At 37.8% G+C, this 20,286-nt stretch overlaps 1 long non-coding RNA gene across 1 annotated transcript; it reads left to right on the top strand.

Moving 5' to 3' along the window:
* Positions 1-815: 815 nt before the first annotated feature.
* Positions 816-18,637, top strand: LOC111774732 (uncharacterized). The gene is made up of 4 exons (XR_002809923.2): positions 816-931; positions 3,299-3,392; positions 4,929-5,079; positions 18,373-18,637. It is a non-coding gene; the product is annotated as an uncharacterized lncRNA (long non-coding RNA).
* Positions 18,638-20,286: the final 1,649 nt, after the last annotated feature.

Genomic DNA, 20,286 nt, shown 5'->3' with positions numbered 1-20,286 from the left:
CGCACAAGCTCATGGGAAAACACTTGTCTTCCCTCGCAGAGACCAGGCCGGCTGTGCAGGAAGGCGGTGCGATCTGAAGATTGAGACTTTAGTCCCAGCTCCGCTGCAATCCTGTACACTTTGGGAAAGACGCTTTCTGTCCCTGAGCCTCAGTTACCTCATCTAGAAAATTGGGGTTACTATAGCTTTCAGCTCTGTGTACATACAAAAGATTGTCAGGATTATCAGGAGGAACAAAGGAGGGAAAAATTCACTTTGGCAGAAACAGTCTCGCTGCTGCAGCATTTGGCCCAGAACAGGAATTTGCCTTCTGAGGATACAGCCAAATGTTGCTACAGTATTTACTCCTATCAGCCAGAAATTACTTATTGGAAAACAAAGGGCAGAGATTGTTTCACAACTTACAAGCCGAGGACCTTTATCTTTAAGCCACTTCTATGATCTACACTCAGACCCCATTGTTGACCTTGTCATCACCTGGAAATCCTATAGTACATCAGAAATTTTTATCACCAGAAACGAAACGCAGGAGGCCAATAGCTGCCTCCAGGAAGGGTCCGAGGATTAAATAGGAAAAACAGAGACTAGTCTGGTGTATGGTATTTTGGAAAACATTACTGTTAACACAGCATACAACACACTGTGAGTCAGGAAATTTTCTCACCAAGCCTGACTCAGAGAGAAAAAAATATTCAAAGACTTTTTTTTTAAATCACTCATAATACAGTAGATTCTCCTGTTTGATGCCAGTTCTATCCCTTTCCGGCACCATGGCAACCTTTGTCACAAAAGGGGCAGGAGTTAGAGGTTGCTGATGCTTATCTCTTTATCTTGTCTGGGGTTGTGTTTCTTTTGCTCTCTCCTGATCCACAATTTCAGCAAGAAACCAGGGCAAGAAACAGCCTCTCCGTCCCCCACCGCCTGGAATTATGTAATATGTGTAAAGTCTTAACTAACCTTGATTATTTACATCAAATAGAGTATAGCTTCATAGTCTACTATTCTCTTTAATGGAGATTTTACAGGACTTAAAGCAAAGCTGTTCCAAAGTGATATTGGGGTGGCAGGAGGTGGGGAACCACAAAAATATATTAAACAAAAATCTAGCCATTGACAAGTATCCTTCCTTAAAAAGATCATACCAGGTCACAGAGCAGGAGACAGAGTCAAAGGATTTCTGTCATTTGTGTTCTCTCCTGCTCTGTTTGAATCTTTGATTTATGTAATTCATTATTATACTCCTGTAGCATCAACCACAAGAATGTTATCATATCAGTAATTCCAGCAATTTCATACTACTATATGGACTTGTCACTTAACCTCAGCCAGAAAGCTTTCTAATAGTCACGCTTGTAGGGCCAGTTCTCCAGTCTCATAAAGTCCTTCATTTCAAAGATCCCCTGCACTATCCTGGAAATCGGCTTCCCACTGCACCCAGCTTTTCCCATAAACCTTGCCAGCCTGAACCCCAGGATTGATCTCTGAATCATTCTTACTAAGATCCTCCACTTTCTTTTTTGGAAAAAGCATACACTAACTGAGAACTTCTTGTGGAGAGACGTGGGGAAAGATCAATACTGTAGTCTGCATTCTCTTCTCCCAGAGCCAGCGAACAAGACATTGTTGTTGGTGAAAATCACCCAGCCTTTCTTGTTGTTGTCACTAAGGTCTTAGCATACATCTTAGGTGGACCCTTTATGTTCCCTGATATTTATTTACTCTTGGTTATTTGTTAATCACTGATTATTTTGTTGATTTGCCCCTAGTTACTTTTTCCTTTCTTAGTATCTTTAGTGAGTATGCCAAGACTTTGGCCTTCTCCTCAAAGTTTTCACCACCAATAGCCCCCCTGACGGCACATGAGCCCCTTAAGTGCTTCACAGAAGGATAAAGCCATTAGGCAGAATGGACCTCAAATTCCTGCTCCCAATCTAAATGTTTGCCTACCTGTGATCCTCTCTTTACCTCTGGGCTCAAGGGCGAGAGGCCCTTTATCTGCTGTAAGCCACCCTGCCCAGGAATTCTCTTAATCCCATTTTTGCTTATTTCCTCTAGGATCCAGATCCATCAGTTACTAGTTACTCTTTCTGGCTTCTGAGCCTTTAACACCTCCATCAACTCCCACAATTTCCTTTTCTTTCTCTTCCCACTCCCTTCTCATACATGCATCAGTCATCTTGCCTACTCTCTAGATGCCCAGTAGTGCTGAACTGCCTGGAGGATGACACACATACATTCCCCGGTGCTCTGCCGTGCCTCTTTGCCTTAGCTCATGCATGTCTCTTTGCTGTAGAAGACCTTTCCTACACTATTTTTTCTCTTTCTGATTCTTGCTCATTCTTCAAAATTCAGGCTCAAGGATCCCATCTTATGAAGGAGACGTTGCTTAACATCCAAACAAGCAAAGTCCTCTTCCTTCATTTTGCCCTAACAGAGAGCACATACCTTTATCACAGCTGTTACACACTGATTTTTTCTCATTGTGTGTGAAATTTCTGTTTAACACTGTAGAATATGAGCTCCTCAAGGACAGAAAAAATTGTGTCTTAAATATCTTTATTTTTCAGTGCCAAATGTAGACTCGGGCACATGAGATTAAACTTTGTGTTAGACATATCAGTCCTACTGCCTTCCATACCTCTTGCCTTCTAAGGAAAATGTTTGCTCACATCACCCCTGCAGAACAGAGAATCTTTTAATTTCCATTCTGTATCAATTGATTCCTCTGCTCATTTCAGTTCTTTGCACTCTACAGAGTGTTGGTTCCAAGGCCAGCCAATCTAACTGGTCAGTGGTCTGTGAGAGGGCCTGGCAGAGAAACCTCTTCTAAAACACTCATGATGTGGTCAAAAAGTCATTTCAAATTTGAAGTGGATGCAATAGAGAGAAAGAGGAAGAAGTGGCAGCAGAAGCAGAAATTTTAAGGTCAGGAGACAGCTTGAGCGTAGGAGATAAGAAGAGCTATCCTGGTCCCTCAATGAGCTGAGTTTTGAAAGCAGAAGTAATGAACAGATGCTTGATCAGGATTAAAGTAATAATCTATCCCAAGATCTCATAAAAAGCATCAAGTGTGGACTAGAACCCAGGTCTCTTTATATTAAAACTAATGCTCTTTCTAGTCCAACTTATATGCTTTGCTCCTCCTTGTCTATACTCTAATGGCATCGAAAAGATAGATGTCAAATGATTTATCAGGCAGTGAACTACAAATGACCAAAGGTAGGTTCTTAAGTTAAGGAGTCATTCATTTAAGATGTAAATTAATGATCACCATTGTTTGTTGTTTACTATAAGCCAGGCAGGCACTATACCGTCATCATCAACTCATCATCATCATCATCATCATCATGTACACTTACCAGGCACTACTCAAAGGGCTTTACAAGTATAAGGTACATGTCGTCTTCCTAATAGTCTTTTCTAATAATCCTTTGAGGTAGTCAAGGCACAGAGGTGAAACAAATTGATTAAATCACAGTCAGGGAGTGGAAGCCCACTGGATATATAGAGATAGATAGATAGATATAGATACAGAAATAGATATAGACATGTATTATCTCATTTAATCATTTAATTCTCACAGCAAAAAATAGTTAATAATTCCTCATTCTATAGATGAGGAATCTGAGGGATCAGTCGAGTAGTGTTTTGTGCTAGTAGTTAATAAGACCCTGTCCTGACTTATATCAACTCCATGTCAGCTCTCATACTCTAAATTGTATTATGCTTTTGTCTTTTAAGCTGAATATTGATGAATGAGTAGAATGTTACTAAGTGAGAGTGATTATCATTATATAGGATTGTTTTTGTTCCCATGTAAATAATGTTTGAAATCTTCCTTAGGAGAATAATAATAATTTAAAAAATTACATCAGAGAATACGTCTGTAGCTCCCAGTCTGGTGTGGGTCTTCAGCATCATTTCAAAGAGAGAAATTTGCCTTTAGAACACTCCTGTGACTCCTTTTAGTTGTAGCTTCTCATCCATTCTTCTAAACTCCCCACAGTTGTCTATCCAAATTTTTTCTTAGGCAATAACGTTGTTATTCCTTTAGGAATATTTTTGTGTCAGGTACCTCTTAAACCTGAAATTAACAGAAGACTCTTTGAGAAGAGAGTAAAATCATGTCACTCCTTCCTACATGTAGGAGTGAGGATTACAGGGGACCCCAAAGCTGGCCTAAAATGGTCAGAAAAGAATCTCAGGAATGTCCCTACTCAGCATCATAAATATAAGGCAGTAGCCACTGATTGTTCAGAGCTCCTATTTTTTGAGAAGCTTAGCAAATCAATCTTTCTGTGATGAAAGGGGAGGAGTGGATTAATTGGGATAATGAACCAGTAGTTTTTGGACAAAGAGCAGGCCAATCGTTTCCTCCACTCCATGACACAGAAAGTCAAGCTGGTCCCCAAAATAAAATTACTGGAAAGAAGGGGAGCCTAGGTTGGTTCCCTAGCACGAGTACCAGAGACTAAAGACTTTTGGGGCTGTCCAGTTTTTCTATGGGGACCCTATGGATAAATATGAAATAATATGGTAAAAAGAAAGGAAGGAAGAAAAGAAGGAAGGAACGAAGGTGTCAATACAAGGTACTTCTGCATACTGGGCAAGACCTGGGCTACAAGAGCATCCTGTGAATACTGAGAATGATTTTACTAAATTAGAAGGCCCAGTTTTGCAGAGTGATACCTTGCAACCAAAACAAAAAAAACACAAAAAAACCCCAAAAATCCCCAAGAACTAATCCGTTTCTCCTTGGCCATTTGGAAGAGAGCTGAAATAGTTGGTTGGATAAATTCTCATGTCTAAGAAATTCCAGAGAGGAAGTGATTGCTAAAAAATACTTGCTCTTAAGGGAGTTAGGGAGGGTAGTTTGATTAAGTGAAGATAATCAGAAACTGAAGTGTATACTTGTTCTGAATTTGTAGAATGGGTCATATTGATCATGCACTGAAATTATGAGGCTCTCCTGACGACTCCACTATCCTCTGTAATCAGATGGACGAATCTCTAGTGTTAGGAAAAGAAATTGTGGACAGGGATTCTCAAATCACACCACAGAGAAGACCAAACCATCTGGTAAGTTCTAAAGCGCCGCCACCTATATCACTGCCTTCAAACCATGACACTTGTCATCAGCAGATCTAAGTATTTCTCAGTGCTTATTCTCATGGTCATTTTGAAAAAGACTTGTATTTCTAGTTGGAAAAGTTAAATCTTATAAAGGCGGAGAAAAAGTCTTCAGTTTCAGCAACCACATTTCCTGACCTAGGACTGATCTTGATCATATCTGACCCGGAAACCTCTGTTGAACCCAGAGGTAAGCATCATGTTCTATAATATAATGATCATAAAACATTCCTCTTCAGTGGAACTTACCCCAAATTTAATATTTCATCACTCTGGGAGCGTTTTCCTCCTCTGACTCCTTTAACATTTGCTAACTGCAATATTCATCTTACTACCTTTTTATATATCACTTTACCCAATTGTTTGAAAGCATGCATAGGGAATCTGACAGCCTCGAGAAAATGTAAACTTTTTTAGGAAGTGTACCTAGTGCAATGTTTGTCAAGTCTGGTTCAAAGGGTCACTAGAAATCCACAAGGAATTAGGGGTGTTCGATGAGGAAAAAGGTAAAAAGGTGTGTTCTTTTAAAGATTTTGACAAGTTATATATTAGAAAGTTAATTATTTCCTCCATTTGACTTATAAATCCAAAATGATAAGCTTTCTTTTCATGGAAATGAAATTTTTAATAACCACTGACCAAAACAGGGAAAAAAAAAAAGCTGCCTTTGTGGGTTTTTTTATTATTATTATTAAGACTGCTTTTTTAGAACAGTTTTACACTCACAGCAAAATTAAGGGGAAAGTGCAGAGATTTCCCATATGCTCTCTGTCCCCACACATGCATAGCCTCCCCATTATTAACATTCCCCACCCTGGTATACTTGTTATAATTGATAAAGCTATGTTGGCATATCGTAATCACCCAAAGTCCATAGTTTGTGTTATGGTTCACTCTGGGTGTTGTCCTTTCTAGGGATTTGGACAAATTTGTAATGACACGTATCCATCATTATGGTATCACACAGAATGTTTCACTAAATTAACGATTTTTCATAAAAATCCTCTGTTCTCTGCCTATTCATCTTTTCTCTCCACCCCTGTAAATCCCTGGCAACCATTGATCTTTTTACTGTCTCCATCGTTTTGTCTCTTCCAGAATGTGATGCAGTTGGAATCATGCAATATATAGTCTTTTCAGATTGGATTTTTTTTACTTAGTAATATGCAGTTAAGGTTCCTCTATGTCTTTTCATGTTATTAAGCTATTAAGCTCATTTCTCTTTACCAATTAATAATATTTCACCGTCTAGATGTATCACAGTTTATTTACCCATTTACCTATTGAAGGATATCTCGATACCTTCCAGGTTTTGGCAATTATGAATAAAGCTGCTATAAACATTCGTGTGTAGGCTTTTGTGTGCACATAAGTTTTTAATTCCTTTGGATAAATACCAAGAAGTGAGACTGCTGGATTGTATGGTAAGAGTATGTTTAGTCTTGTAAGAGACTGCTAAACTGTCTTCCAGAGTGGCTACAGCTTTTGCATTCCCACCAGCAATGAATGAAAGTTCTTGTTGCTCCACATCCTCACCGGCCTTTGGTGTTGTTAGTGTTCCAGATTTTGGCCATGGTAATAGGTGTGTAGTGATATCTCACTGTTGTTTTAATTTGCATTTCTCTGAGGACATATGATGTGGAGCATCTTTTCATATGCCTATTTGCCATCCGAATATGTTCTTTGGTGGGGTCTCTGTTATGGCCCATTTCTAAACTGTTTGTTTGTTTTCTTATTCTTGAGTTTAAAGAGTTCTGCGTATATTTTGGATAATAGTCTTTTATCAGATATGTCTTTTGCAAATATTTTCTCCCAGTCTGTGACTTGGTCTTCTCATTTTCTTGACATTATTTTTCTGCAGATAAGAAATTTTAAATTTTAATGAAGTCCAGCTTATGCACTATTTCTTTCATAAATTGTGCTTTGATATTGCATCTAAGAAACTATTGCCATACTCAAGGTTATCCAAGTTTTATCCTATGTCATCTTCTAGAAGTTTTATAGTTTTGTTTTGCATTTAGGTCTGTGATCCATTTTAAGTTAACTTTTTTGAAGTGTGTGAAGTCTATGTTTTGATTCCTTTTTTTTTTTTTTTTTTTGCGTGTGGATGTCCAGTTGTTCCAGCACCATTTGTTGAAAACACTATCTTTGCTCCATTTTATTGCTTTTGCTTCTTTGTCAAAGATCAGTTGACTATATTATGTGAGTATATTTCTGGGCCCTCTATTTGTTCCATTGATCTGTCTTTGCCCAATATCACATTGTCTTGATTACTGTAGCTTTACAGTAAGTCTTGAAATCGGGTAGTGTCCATCCACCAACTTTATTCTTCTTCTTCAATACTGTGTTGGCTATTCTGGATCTTTTGCCTCTCCATATAAACTTTAAAATCAGTATGTCAACATCCAAAAAATTACTTGCTATAATTTTGAATCTGTAGGTCAAGTTGGAAAGAACTGACACTCTGACGGTATTAACTCTTCCTATTCATGAACATGGAATATCTTTCCATTGATTTAGTTCATTGATTTTGTTCATCAGGGTTTTGTAGTTTTCCTTATATAGATCTTATATGTTTTTTATTAGATTTATACCCAAGTATTTTTGGAGGGGTGCTACTGTAAGTTATATTATGTTTTAAATTTCTCATTCTACTCGTTCATTAATAGTATTTAGGTAAGGTATTGACTTTTGCATATTAACCTTGTATTGTACATCCTTGCTATAATTGTTTATTAGTTCCATGAGATTTTTTTGTCAATTCTTTTTGATTTTTTACATAGACAGTTGTGTCATCTGTGAACAGAGAGTTTTATTTTTTCCTTTCCAATCTGTATATTTTTTATTTCCTTATCTTGTCTTATTTGATTAGCTAGAGCTTCCAGTATGATATTGAAAAGGAGTGGTAAGAGGAGGCATCCTTGCTTTATGTCTGATCTTAGTGGGAAAACTTTGTGTTTTGCCCTTAAATATGATATTAGCTGTAGGTTTTTGTAAAAGATAGCCTTTATCAAGTTGAGGAAGTCCTTAGTGGCTTTTTCAACAAAGCAAATGAAAAATTCTTTGGAATTTCTTTAATACGTGAGATAGAGATATTGGGGCTTGAGTAAAGATAGTTGAAGAACTATATCCAAAAAGTATTCATCAATTGGGGGCCATCCCAGTGGCATAGTGGTTAAGTTTGCCAGCTCCACTTCTGTGGCCTGGAGTTCACACGTTTGGATCCCGGGTGTGGACCTACACATCACTCATCAAGCCATGCTATGGTGGTGTCCTGTATACAAAATAAAGGAAGATTGGCACAGGTGTTAGCTCAGGGACAATCTTCCTCAAGCAAACAGAGGAAGATTGACAACAGATGATAGCTCAGGGGCAATTTTCCTCACCAAAAAAAAAAAAGAAGAAGAAAGAAAAGTATTCACCAATAGACCACTGAGAATCTGTCATTTGGTTCATTATAGAGTTTTACACTTGGTCACTTCTGTTCAATACTCTTTTCAGTATGTTAACTAACCAAGAATTGCTTATCAAAACTTTAGATAGTATATAGTTATGATGGATAGTTAGAAATATCTATTCATTTCAAGTAAACACATCTACATTGGCTCCTAGGTATATGAGATATTTTGTCAGATATTGTGAGGGCTCTGAAGATGAAGCATGATCACTAACCTGAGTGAGAATATATTTTAATGGGGATATATGATATATATATGCAAGGTAAAATATCTCATGTCATGAGAAGGTTTCCTTCCACTTGCTTCCTCACCTGTCATTCTATCTCTTCCTCACCACAACAAGGATGCTGAATTCCACTACTTTCATCAAAATTGTCAAGCACTTTCCTGACTCAGAGCTTTTGGATTTGCTGTTTCCTTTCCACAAAATACTCATTCTACACATCCAACCCCTTCACTGCCTGCCACATACTCCAGCTCCACCAAGACACACACACACACGGACGCACACAGACACACTCACATACATGCTTTATATATAGTCTATATATTTTCTAGAGCTTACATAAAATAAACCATCCAAGTACCTCTACTATTTACTATTCTAATACCCTGCTCTTCGCCTTTGTAGAATGTAATTATGCATGTTATGCAAAAATTTGTCTATATTTGTTTAAAATCTGGCTTCTGTATGATCAAAGAAGACAGAAAATCTGCTTGTTCTGTTCTTCACAATGTGTCCAATAATTGGACCAGATCCCTGTGTATGGTCAATGACATATTTGCTATATGAATGAATACAAAAGTGATGATGTCTACTCCCTAGCTGAGTGAAGATGATGTTTGTATCAAAGTGGTGGCATTTGGGCTGAAATTTGAAAGTTGCATAGGATTTTTACAGGCTGAAGATGGAGAGGACTAATAGTCCCACTGTGCTCCACGTTGTCTAGCCCACAACTCAAGTATTTTATAAAGTTTTGACTGCCACTTTCAAAAATGGACATTGTTAAATGGGAATGCACAGAGAGAAAAGCAACACGGATAATAAAGTGCAAGACATAGCAGACATGGCATTGTTGAAGTAATTCAATGTTTTGAAGGACCATCCACGGCAGTCCTCCATCACCGAGAGCAGCACGCTTAGTCTAAGACAACACTGAGAAAGGACTACAAACTCACCATGGTTACACACACTTGCACATGCAGGAATTGTATATTATATTTCACAAATAGAAATCAGCCTATGGTGTAGTGATTAAAAACATTGAATAGGAATTAGGAGAACTTGATTCTAGTCACTAATTTGTCATTAACTAGTTATGCCACCTAACTTCACAGGTTGTTTGTATAGATGGAAAATGAGAGTTATTTATTTTTGTCTATTTTATTTCCATAATCTATTATAGGTTCAATATTCTATTTTCTCGTTAAAAGGTGATTTTCTGATACAACTTAAAATTTTAAACTTTAAAGTCATTTTAAAGGGGAATCTAAAGAACCAGCAAATGAATCCAAGGATTGGAGGATTGGGATGGGAAAAAATTTATGCAAATACAGTACATAGATTAGACTGGAGAGAGCCAAGTGCCTTTAGAACAAGAAACTATAAGACAAGGGAAGCAATCAATTTTGAAAAAACTCTCTTCCTGGGGCTGGCCCCGTGGCTGAGTGGTTAAGTTCGCGCGCTCCGCTGCAGGCGGCCCAGTGTTTCGTTAGTTCGAATCCTGGGCGCGGACATGGCACTGCTCATCAGACCACGCTGAGGCAACGTCCCACATGCCACAACTAGAAGAACCCACAACGAAGAATACACAACTATGTACCGGGGGGCTTTGGGGAAAAAATGGAAAAAATAAAAAAATCTTTAAAAAAAAAAAAAAAACTCTTTTCCTCATTGGTACAGTGGATTTCTTACTGATAAGGCATTCTATGGTTATGTGTAATTTTAGTCTATTCTCCTTGTCCTAATAGAAAATAAATAGTAAACATAGGAGTCGTTCCTCCCTTAACTTTTAAGCTAGTTTTAAATTTTCTTGTTTGGACATACACAGTGGTGGTGGAGGGTCATTGAGGGAAGTCTTTTGCACCAGAAGATTGGTGAGAAACTTTAGCAAAGTGCCGGAAAATTTAACTCACAGCTCTTCTCATTGAGAGAATTGCCTTCCAGCCTGGCTACAGAACCCCTGTTAGAAGAAGAAGTCACTGATCACAGTTAGGAAAAAAACAAAAAAACAAAAAAAAAACACCCAATATTTGAATCGAAGAGTATGCAATCAACAAGAAGAAAGAAAAGGAGGAAGCGAATGATTATAATTGAGTTTCTGTTTCCTGTGAGGAACTGCTTAGGAACTCTTATCTTCATAACAATCCTATGACTTAGGTATTACCCTGCCATTTATAATAAGAGGAAACTGAAGTTCAGAGAGGTTGAAGTCTCCCCCAAACTCAGGCCACTACTGAGGAGCAGTGGGAGAATTTAAGCAAAAGCCTACCCCAGGCCTGCTCTTTCCACATGTTATTCAAATATAATATCATTTTAATACTTTTTAACAACTATGCATCATTGTTTTAACATAAATTTCAACTGCTACAGAAAAAGTCAACTAATTTTTATTTCTAAATTGAACAAAAACTTTTTAAAAATTAGAGTTTTGGACTATAAAACCAATACCAGAGGATAGCCTATAGCCTACTAGCAGAATTATCTAATCGTCAATCAAAGTACAAGATAGAAAAAAAGAATAGAGCAAATTCATATTTTTGGTTTATTTTCACCTCTCCCCACCTGGTTATTTGTATCAGAGGCAGGTCATGGCATTACTATAGGCTACAAAGTCTTATAGCATTAAATTTAAAATGTATCTAAATAATCATATTATAGTCTCAATTTCTTAATTTACAAATTAGGAAACTGTCAAAGAAGCTGATTGCCTCAAACACAGTGACACCAACACTTAAAGAATCAGCATAAGAATGCTGAAAGACATTTATTCACCAAATACTTATTGAAAACCAACCATGTCACAAACACTTTTCTAGGCACTGGGCATGCAAGAGTGAATAATAAAGACGATGACCTGTTCAGCTAGAAATTATGATTTACTGACAAGTGCAGAGAATTAAAATGGAGAATTCCTAAATTATAAGAAAGAACCAGTCATGTAAAAATTAGAGAAAAAAATATTCTTAGTAGATAAAACCTCAACTGTAATGAGCCTTAAGGTGGGAACAAAATTGGCATGTCCCAGGAGCAGAAAGAATGCTCTGTGGCTTGAGTGTGTTGGTCTAGGGGAGAAGGCAATTAGATAAGGGTAGCGGTAGACTGGAGCCAGATTATGTGGGTCTCCACAGGCCAGAGTCAGAAATTTACATTAAGTTCCAAATGCATTAAGAAAGTTTTAAGATTTTAGGCAGGGAAGACATAATCCTCTTTGCAGCATACAGACTACTTGAGCTGTTGTGTGAGAGAATGGACCAAGCAGGAGCAGCAAGATGAGTCAGGAGGCTCGGTGGCACCCAGGGAACCGATGACAGTGGATCAATAGATAAGGTTGGCAGAAACGAGGATGAAGATCTCAGATATGATTTGATAGCAGAGTCAAGTCCTATTTGTGAATTTTATGTCAAAAGGGAAGGAAAGAGAAGAATTAAATCAAGGATGGCTTTTTTTTTTTTTGAATTGATCATAGGGTTGGTTGGTTAGTGGAGTAGTTAGCTAGAGGAGATGAGACAAACAGGAAAGAAGAGACTGAGGGTGAGGGATGGGGAAGGTATTGAAGAGTACTGTTTTGAATATGGAAAATTTGAGGTGAATATTTGAACTCCTTTGGAGATATTCTCCCTGAGATGGAGGAAGAGGTCAAGGCTAGAGATACAGGTTGGGAGTCATTATCATATAGATGAATTTGAGGCCATGGGAGTAGATGAGATTACCTATGGAGAGGAGATAGAGGATCCCAGGAATGAGCCCTAGGGCTCTTTAAAATTTTGAGAGCAGTATTTTTCCTTAAATAAATGTCTTTCTATTTAACTAGTAGATTTAATTTCAGAAGTTTTCTATTTAAGGGTAGTTAAGTCAAAGCAAAGCAATCATTATTTTTTCCTTGAAATCTTCTCTAATCCCCATGCCCCAAAGGCCATATATGAAGTTCTAAGTAAGTTTAATAAAAGAAATACAAAAATACACACAATTACACAATTTGTGTAAGAGGGCCTTCTTGATTGTTGCTTTGTACTTGATAGCATTTCTACCTATCTTTGGACATCAGCTGTCATTCAGCCTTTCCTAATAATAGATTGTGATTGTGCATGTTATTATATCTTTGCAAACTCAGAAGGAAGCATTATGTTCTATGAACTGTACCCTCATGAGTTTAAACCCTGTCAAAAGTACAACTAGGGAGTGCCTTTGTCACTGAGCAATTGCAGCTCAGTATTACTAAAATCTTCTTTAAGCTGCTCATTGAAGAGTACGATGGTGCCATTTCCATCCTGAGTAACTCCCAGTTCCGAAGCACAGTGTTATTATACTGTATCAATTCCGAGGCCCTCCAGCTGCAGGTTTGAAATAGCTGCACTCCATGAAACCCGACTTTTAAATCCCAGGAAAGGGAGTGCAGCCCTTTATTGTCCTAAAATAGACCAACGCAGCGTGGCTCAATAAGGGGTCTTTCTGATGGCGCCTTCAAAATTATCATCCTCAGTGTTCAGTGTGGGAAATGAAAGTCTTGGAGAACTTTTCAGGAGCAGGCTTTTGGCCTGAGGCTCTTGAAAAAATCTTTTCAGTTTCTCCCTGTCTGTATACGTGATGACTCACCATTGCTTATCACTTTTTCCAAGAGAAGGGACTACTTCTCTGAAGGTGCATATCAGTTTTACGTGCCACGCTGCACTGAGTGGTTGAATTGTGGATGTAGTTCATAGCTGGTGGGAATGTGGTTGGTTGCTAATTTTTAAATATCTAAAAGTGCTGCATAAAATATAACATCCCCAAGATTGCACAGGAGAGAAGGTAGAAAACTGAGCTGCGTTGATTTCTAGTTAGATTTGAGCTCTGAATTTCGCTCCTCAACTTTCCACCCCTGACGCCGCACCTCCCTTTTGTATTTTCACAAACAACACACACACTTGTCTTGCTTTTGCCTTTCAGACTGTTCATACCCAGTGAATTGCTCTAACTCCAATAGGAATTACCTACTAAAATCACCTTCCTAGATTTTAAATCTGGTTCTGGGTGAAGGAAATAAACTTTCCTGCCCCTCAGAACTGCCTTCCAGATCTGTTTCCTATTCTGGCTTCTAATACTTGCCTGACCTCCTTATCTTTCCTGGCTGTATTCTCAACCTGCTTTCTGGTCTGACTTTTATTGTCTGAGGACATTCTTACCATAGCCTAGCTCCTCTGCTCTCAGAATCCCCCGAGGCCCTTCCTCTGTGACATCCAATCCCTTCATCTTTAGGTTCCTTATTATCCCTGGATTTTCTCATTTAACTTAGTTTCATGGTTCCCCTATCTCCTGAAGGTAAACATAGTTTTATGCCCTGGCTCTAGAAAGTCAAAGTTCTACAGAGAGGAGAATAATTCTCTTCATGTCCTTTAGAACATTCACCTCAATTCACTTTGAATGAAAATGACAAGGTTTATGGTAATATTTTTCTGAAGTACAAACACCAATGCCATGGCTGATTCTCTATTACATTTAGTAAAATAATTATGGAAATGGAAGTTTTTCATTTTACTATTCTTACCATTTTCATACTTTTTAATATGATTTAGGTTTTCCTTTAAGGATTAACTAGCTTAAAACAAGAAAAGTCTTGAGCACCTATTCTTTTTCTTTTTACATCCTTGTCTCATTGACCTTTCCAAAGTAGAGGTGATGACATGTAGTATTTCTTCCATACTGACCTCCCACTTCCTGTGCCAGTTTTCAACTCTTTACGAGTAAAGAAGTTAATAAAGGAAAGAGAGGGAACTTTGATGCTGCCAACTCTTAAGCAATTTAAGCTGTGACTTTACTAACCTTAAAGTAAATGAAGCCAGATCCAGTAGCTGCACGATCAAATGCTGTTACAGGATAATTTAGTCCAATTGAATATTACAGTAATGGGGGGAAAATGAATTCTGTGCACATTGAAGTTTCTGCTTCTCCAGGAAAATTAAACTGCTGAATGTCCATGTACCCCACTGAAACTATCTCAAATTCACCTTAGCCTGCTGTGTGAATGTGAAGGTCAAATCTGTTGACCTAGCTTTCTGGAATAGATCTCCAGACTGGAACCACTCATTTCCCCCTGTTCCTAAAAGCTTGTCTTATCTGTATAGTTTGAAGAACTAGTTTAATTTCACAAATGGACAATATTAGAATAGAAAAAATTATTTTCTCCACTTAGCTTTATGGTTCCGAGGATCCTATGGAATTTTACAATCACTGATTGACATATAACTGAGGTCCACATATATGCTGACTTACTAAGCCATTGAGAATCTACTGTAAATATTTGTTAACTTTCCTTCCATGTAAGGGATGCTAAAAGTTTCATATTTTTATGGAAATATCTTAGCTCCAAAAGGCATATGAAGAAAAGATGTGGAAGAAAAAATATTGAATGCTTATCTTCTGGTCAAGTAAGCATGTACATATTATTTACTCTTCTCCAAGCCACTGGCAAGAAGCTGCAAGCACTGAAAAGTACGTTATCTATCCTGAGGTAGCACATAGAATAGGAGAGAACTTAAAACATGGTCACTAGCCACTATGGTACCAGAGAGTGCAGGCCACAGAAAGTGAATAAAAAGGAAAATTTCATATTCATGAGGTAGAGAGACGCAGGGGTGAGGAGGAAGGGAGTGAAGGGAGGGTAGGACTTGAGATAAGTCCAGAAGAATAATAGAACTGGAAATTTTAAGGAAAGATCTGATAAATATAAAGGAGGGGGCACAATACATTTCAAAGACAGAGAATAATATTTAATCTAAGATCAAATTCTGTCAGTATGCTCAGAGTCATATGGTTACTTTGCATGATTTCACAAAAGAGAAAGAAGGGAGATTATAGATACCCCTTGTGAATGGGCATCTTAAATAATTGCATAACTCAGCATGAAGTTCATCCAAACATTTTTTGTTTCTAAATGAAATAACAGCTTCTGAACTGCATCCTATAGTTGACCCTCAAACCGTTTCCATGGTAAGTGGCTGAATCACTAATGGATATTCAAAAGGCGTCTTAGCAGATACTGACAAAAACCTGTTAAGGGGCAACATCCATATACTGATTTCCCCTTGATGGTGCAGAATATGTTAACTTTATTCAAGCATTTGTGTGAGACACAGTGTAGCACTAAGAACTTTCTACCTTAGGGTACTAAACTCTATTGCTTCCCAAATCTTAGGGTTCATCTCTGATTTTCTGCTGACTATTGCATAGTCTTCCCAACCATCCATGCACCCATACATACACACATCATCTATACTGAACGTCATTCATTGAGCACCCACTCTTTGTCCAACACAGTGCTAGGTACATAGGAACATACAAAAGAAGTATACAAAATTGCTCTTCCCCTCATAGAACTCATCATTTTACAAAAGTCACATCAAATTCTCATTTTCATTATTTTTCATTCTACTTTCCACCACATGATTATGATCAACTTTTCTAAGTGTAATTCTCTTGCTGTAAGAGTTCCTTTGTTTTTATTCCATCCACTTGCCACCTTGCTTCTTTTACACTATAGTTTAGGATTGCCTAATCTCTCATTTTTGTCTAGAAGCACCACTTTGCACACATCATTTTAGCAACAAAAACTCTCCGTATGGCCTTCACTTCCTGCCTTTTTTTGAGTCTCTCTACTCTCTGCAAAAATATATATCCCAATTTCATTTATAGTTAGATGCTTACAATTAAAATGCCACTGTCCTTGTTAAGTTGCTTTAGTGATATTATTCTCTGCCAAACCATGGTAGCTGTAAATGAGATTTGAGACTCATTTTCGTCAGACCAAACAAAACCTAAATTTATGTGCACAATTGGTGGCCAGTTTTCCTTCTTCTGCAAACACGATGCAGTCAAGTATCCAGGGACACATGTCTCCTTGATGCTCGTCTATGCAGTGAGGATCGGCTGTCCTTCTCATCCGTTTTGTCCTTTGCAACATTCTATCAGCTCCCCTGACATCCTCATCGTGGTCATCATGATTGCCATTAGACTCAGATCTTGAGTTCAACTGAAAAATTCAATTTGTCCAGGTACAAAAGCCACTGTGCCTGTGACTATGTCACCTTCTGTATTAGCCAGGAAAGAGAATAAGAAAGAGAAAATATGTGAGTTGAAAAGAAACACTAAATGGAGTGCTTATTTAAACATAGTCTAAAATATGTTTGTCTACTTGACCTAACTACTGACTTAAACGCAATAAGAAGGCATTTTAACACCATTAGTATCTGGATTTCTGCCAGAGAAAGCTCCTTGCTTTATATCCCCTTAGGCTGTACTGATGAAACTACCTTAAAATGGGGTTTAATAGCACTTAATCCATTTTAAATGCTAAAGCAACCAGTAAAGTGTATCAGATGATGAAAAAAATAAGACTCTAGAGGTTAAAGAAAGTATTCCAGCAGGGACTTCCTTGCTTATATATAAAATGTGTCGAATTTTCTCTTGGAGTCATGGTGAGGACGTGTCTTTCACCAGGCAGTGGTTCCGGGCAGATATTGCTTTGCTCCAATAGCAGTGATGTTGCTGCTTCCACTGGTGTGTTTTTCTAGACGTCACAGTCCAATCATCACTGCAGATTTGGCTGATGCTGGGGGTCTTGGTAGTGGATGGTAGCAGCATACTAAAATGTTTTCCACGCAGTAAAATTAAGCAGTCCAAATTCAGATGCAGACTGCTCAGGGACAAGACGCTAAGTGCTTCTAAGTGTTTTGTTGAGAGCCAGTGTTTAAGTAAACATTACAAATTACGGTTGTCTAGTAAATAACGTGGACTGAAGCCCTGGAGAAATTTATTATTCATAATATACATCATTTTGTCAGCTGGATCATGTAGCTTTTTTCTCAAAGAAATTGACGGAGGTTTTGGTTTGATTGCTGGCAAGGAGCAGTAAGTGCTTTTCAAAGATCCAGGCAAGGCCAGGGCTTAAGAATCTCCCAAGCCGAACCTCTGTCACAAAAGGCAGTCCAGAGAGGCAGCCAATCCTTGCTGAACATGCGTGCTCCGACAGTCGTTTTGGTGTTTTGTTGGCTCAGCTGCAGCATCCTCGGAAGGGTACGTGGTCAGTTGAGACCGTCTTTTATTGTGTTTGCCCTGAGGAGCCCAATAAGACTTCTTCCCCAGGGCTTGAGGATTAGTCACTAGGTAGCATTTTAGTTGCATGTGTTTCTTCCCTTTTGAGCCCTCTCATGTATATATGTGTGTGTGTGCATGCATGCATTTATTTGTGTAGTTATGTGAAATAAAGTTTAACAATAATTTTCAGTACTATCTGGAGAAATGAACAGGTAAATACATTTTTTCATTTCTTGCCGTATATAATGCCCTTTGTGTTTGTACTTTAGTTTCAGTATGTAAGGGCACATGGCTTCTATTCATGAATTTGTTCATTTATGCAGAGAATGTTCCTTGTGCTCCAGCTATGAGCCAGCACTGTGCTAGGCCCTGGAGATCAGACAGGCAGAGAAGGAAACCACGATTACAATGCAATAATCTCCAGGCTGTGGTAGAAATAAGAATGGTGCATTATGCAAACGTGATGACATGACACTTGTCTCATCCTTTCAGATCAGAGAGATCTTCCTGGAGAAGGCAAGCCCTGAGCTGAGTCTTAAAGAAGGAACTATGTAAGAGAAGAGGGAGAGTTCAAACAGAAGAAAGAGTGTGTTTCAAGTCACAGAGAAGAAAGAGAGGCCATGCCAGGGAATTGCACTTGGTTGGGCCTGCCTGGAGCTCAGCATTTGCATGGGGGTGAGGCAGAAAATGGGATATTAGAGAAGGTGAAAGAGGCTGGCTTTGGTGTATAGAATAAAGTTATCTGTGGCAGAAGAGACCATAAAGCACTTTCTTAGTTTCCTTTGTGGAGACAGGGAAATCAGTTTTCAGTTTTCTCATGTGTAAAATGAGGTATTCGGACTCTACAATCACCAAGGCCTTTTCCAGCTCTAAGATTCTGTGATTCTATGAATTTTTGGTACCTTGCAAGAAAACATAAAAGTATTCATGAACACATGAATCAATATTCTCTTCTGTAGGAGAAAACAATTCCATTATCTCAAATTTATATTTGGAAATCTGATATGGTATTAGACATGTTTCACACACAATCACCCCTTTTAATTATTAAAATGGCACCTATTGTTGGTATAAGGAGAAAAAATAGATAATTACAAATATTTATTGTTGTTTACAGTTCCATTCTTAAAGAAAATGTGAGATCTCTCAACTTGTGCTTAAAATTTCTTAGCAAATTAAAATGTTAATTGAAACTATTACCCTGAGATGAAAGGCAACATATTTTAGTAGAAATATAATGGCAAAAATTCAAGTAAATATTAGTCATTATTATTTTTTATCAATGTAAAACTAGGCCAATAAGATTACTTTGAGAGTATTTATATGAAAAGGAAAAAATAATTTCTCAATTTGCTCATTTCTCTGTTCCACAGTAGAATTTCATGTGTACAGTTTTCAGCCTCATCATTATTAGTAATTTCTACCTTTTCATCAACTGATGTGTCAATCAATTTACACCTAATTAGATATAGACACATACGTTCAGATACATACTTTATTTTGTGTTGCCAGAAATCTATAATTACTGTAAAAATCTAAAATGACTACATATGTAATTTCATCTCAAGGTCCTTTTCGTAAACCCTTTAAGAAGAATTGAGTCAAAGTAGTTTAATTATTTGGATATATAAATGAAAAAAAGAAGACAGGGGATCTGAGTTATTTATTCAGAATCACACAGCAAGCACAATGACAAAATGAGAATAAAATTTAATAGTCTAGAACCATACAATTACACTGCCATTTAGACTTACCAGCCCTACTGAACCTACTAATATACTGGTTTTCAAGTATTCCATTTTATACCAGATAGCCAGGAAATCAGTCTCTTCAGTTACAGTCAAAACACACAGTCTCATTTATTCAACAAATACTTGTAATGTGACTAAGGTTTGCCAACTATAGAATTAACCACTGAAGTTTCAAGAGCAAATGGAAGCCAATCTTTGTTCCCAAGGAGTTCATAGTACTATGAGGATCCCACTCTGTAACGTAGCAATAACAAGCTTTATAATAAATGCAAATAGGAAATAAGCTTGAGGTACTTTGAAGGGTATCTTAGAGGGGATTCAATCCAATTTGTGGAGGCCTTAGAATGTCCCCTAAGGAATGACTTCCAAATTGGTGTCTATGGAAGAAGGTGGAGTTAGAGAGAAGTTTGGGATTCTGAGAAGTATCAGTATTTATAGGTTATGTGGAGGAAGATAAGCACAAATGAGCCTGAGAAGAAGCATCCAAAGGGGAGATGGAAGATGCAGGAAGCAAGACTTTTTGGAAGCCCAGGGCATAAGAAATTTCTAAAATAGAAAGTTTGTTAAAGTTGAAGACTGCAGAGAGGTTAGGGAAGAAAATGATCAGAAAACAGATGATAGATTTATCAACAATACCATTAGTATCCAGGTATGA

This window comes from Equus caballus, chromosome 8, assembly GCF_041296265.1.
Source record: "Equus caballus isolate H_3958 breed thoroughbred chromosome 8, TB-T2T, whole genome shotgun sequence".
In the NCBI taxonomy this organism is placed as follows: Eukaryota; Metazoa; Chordata; class Mammalia; order Perissodactyla; family Equidae; genus Equus; species Equus caballus.
This window is presented reverse-complemented; position numbering and strand designations above follow the sequence as displayed.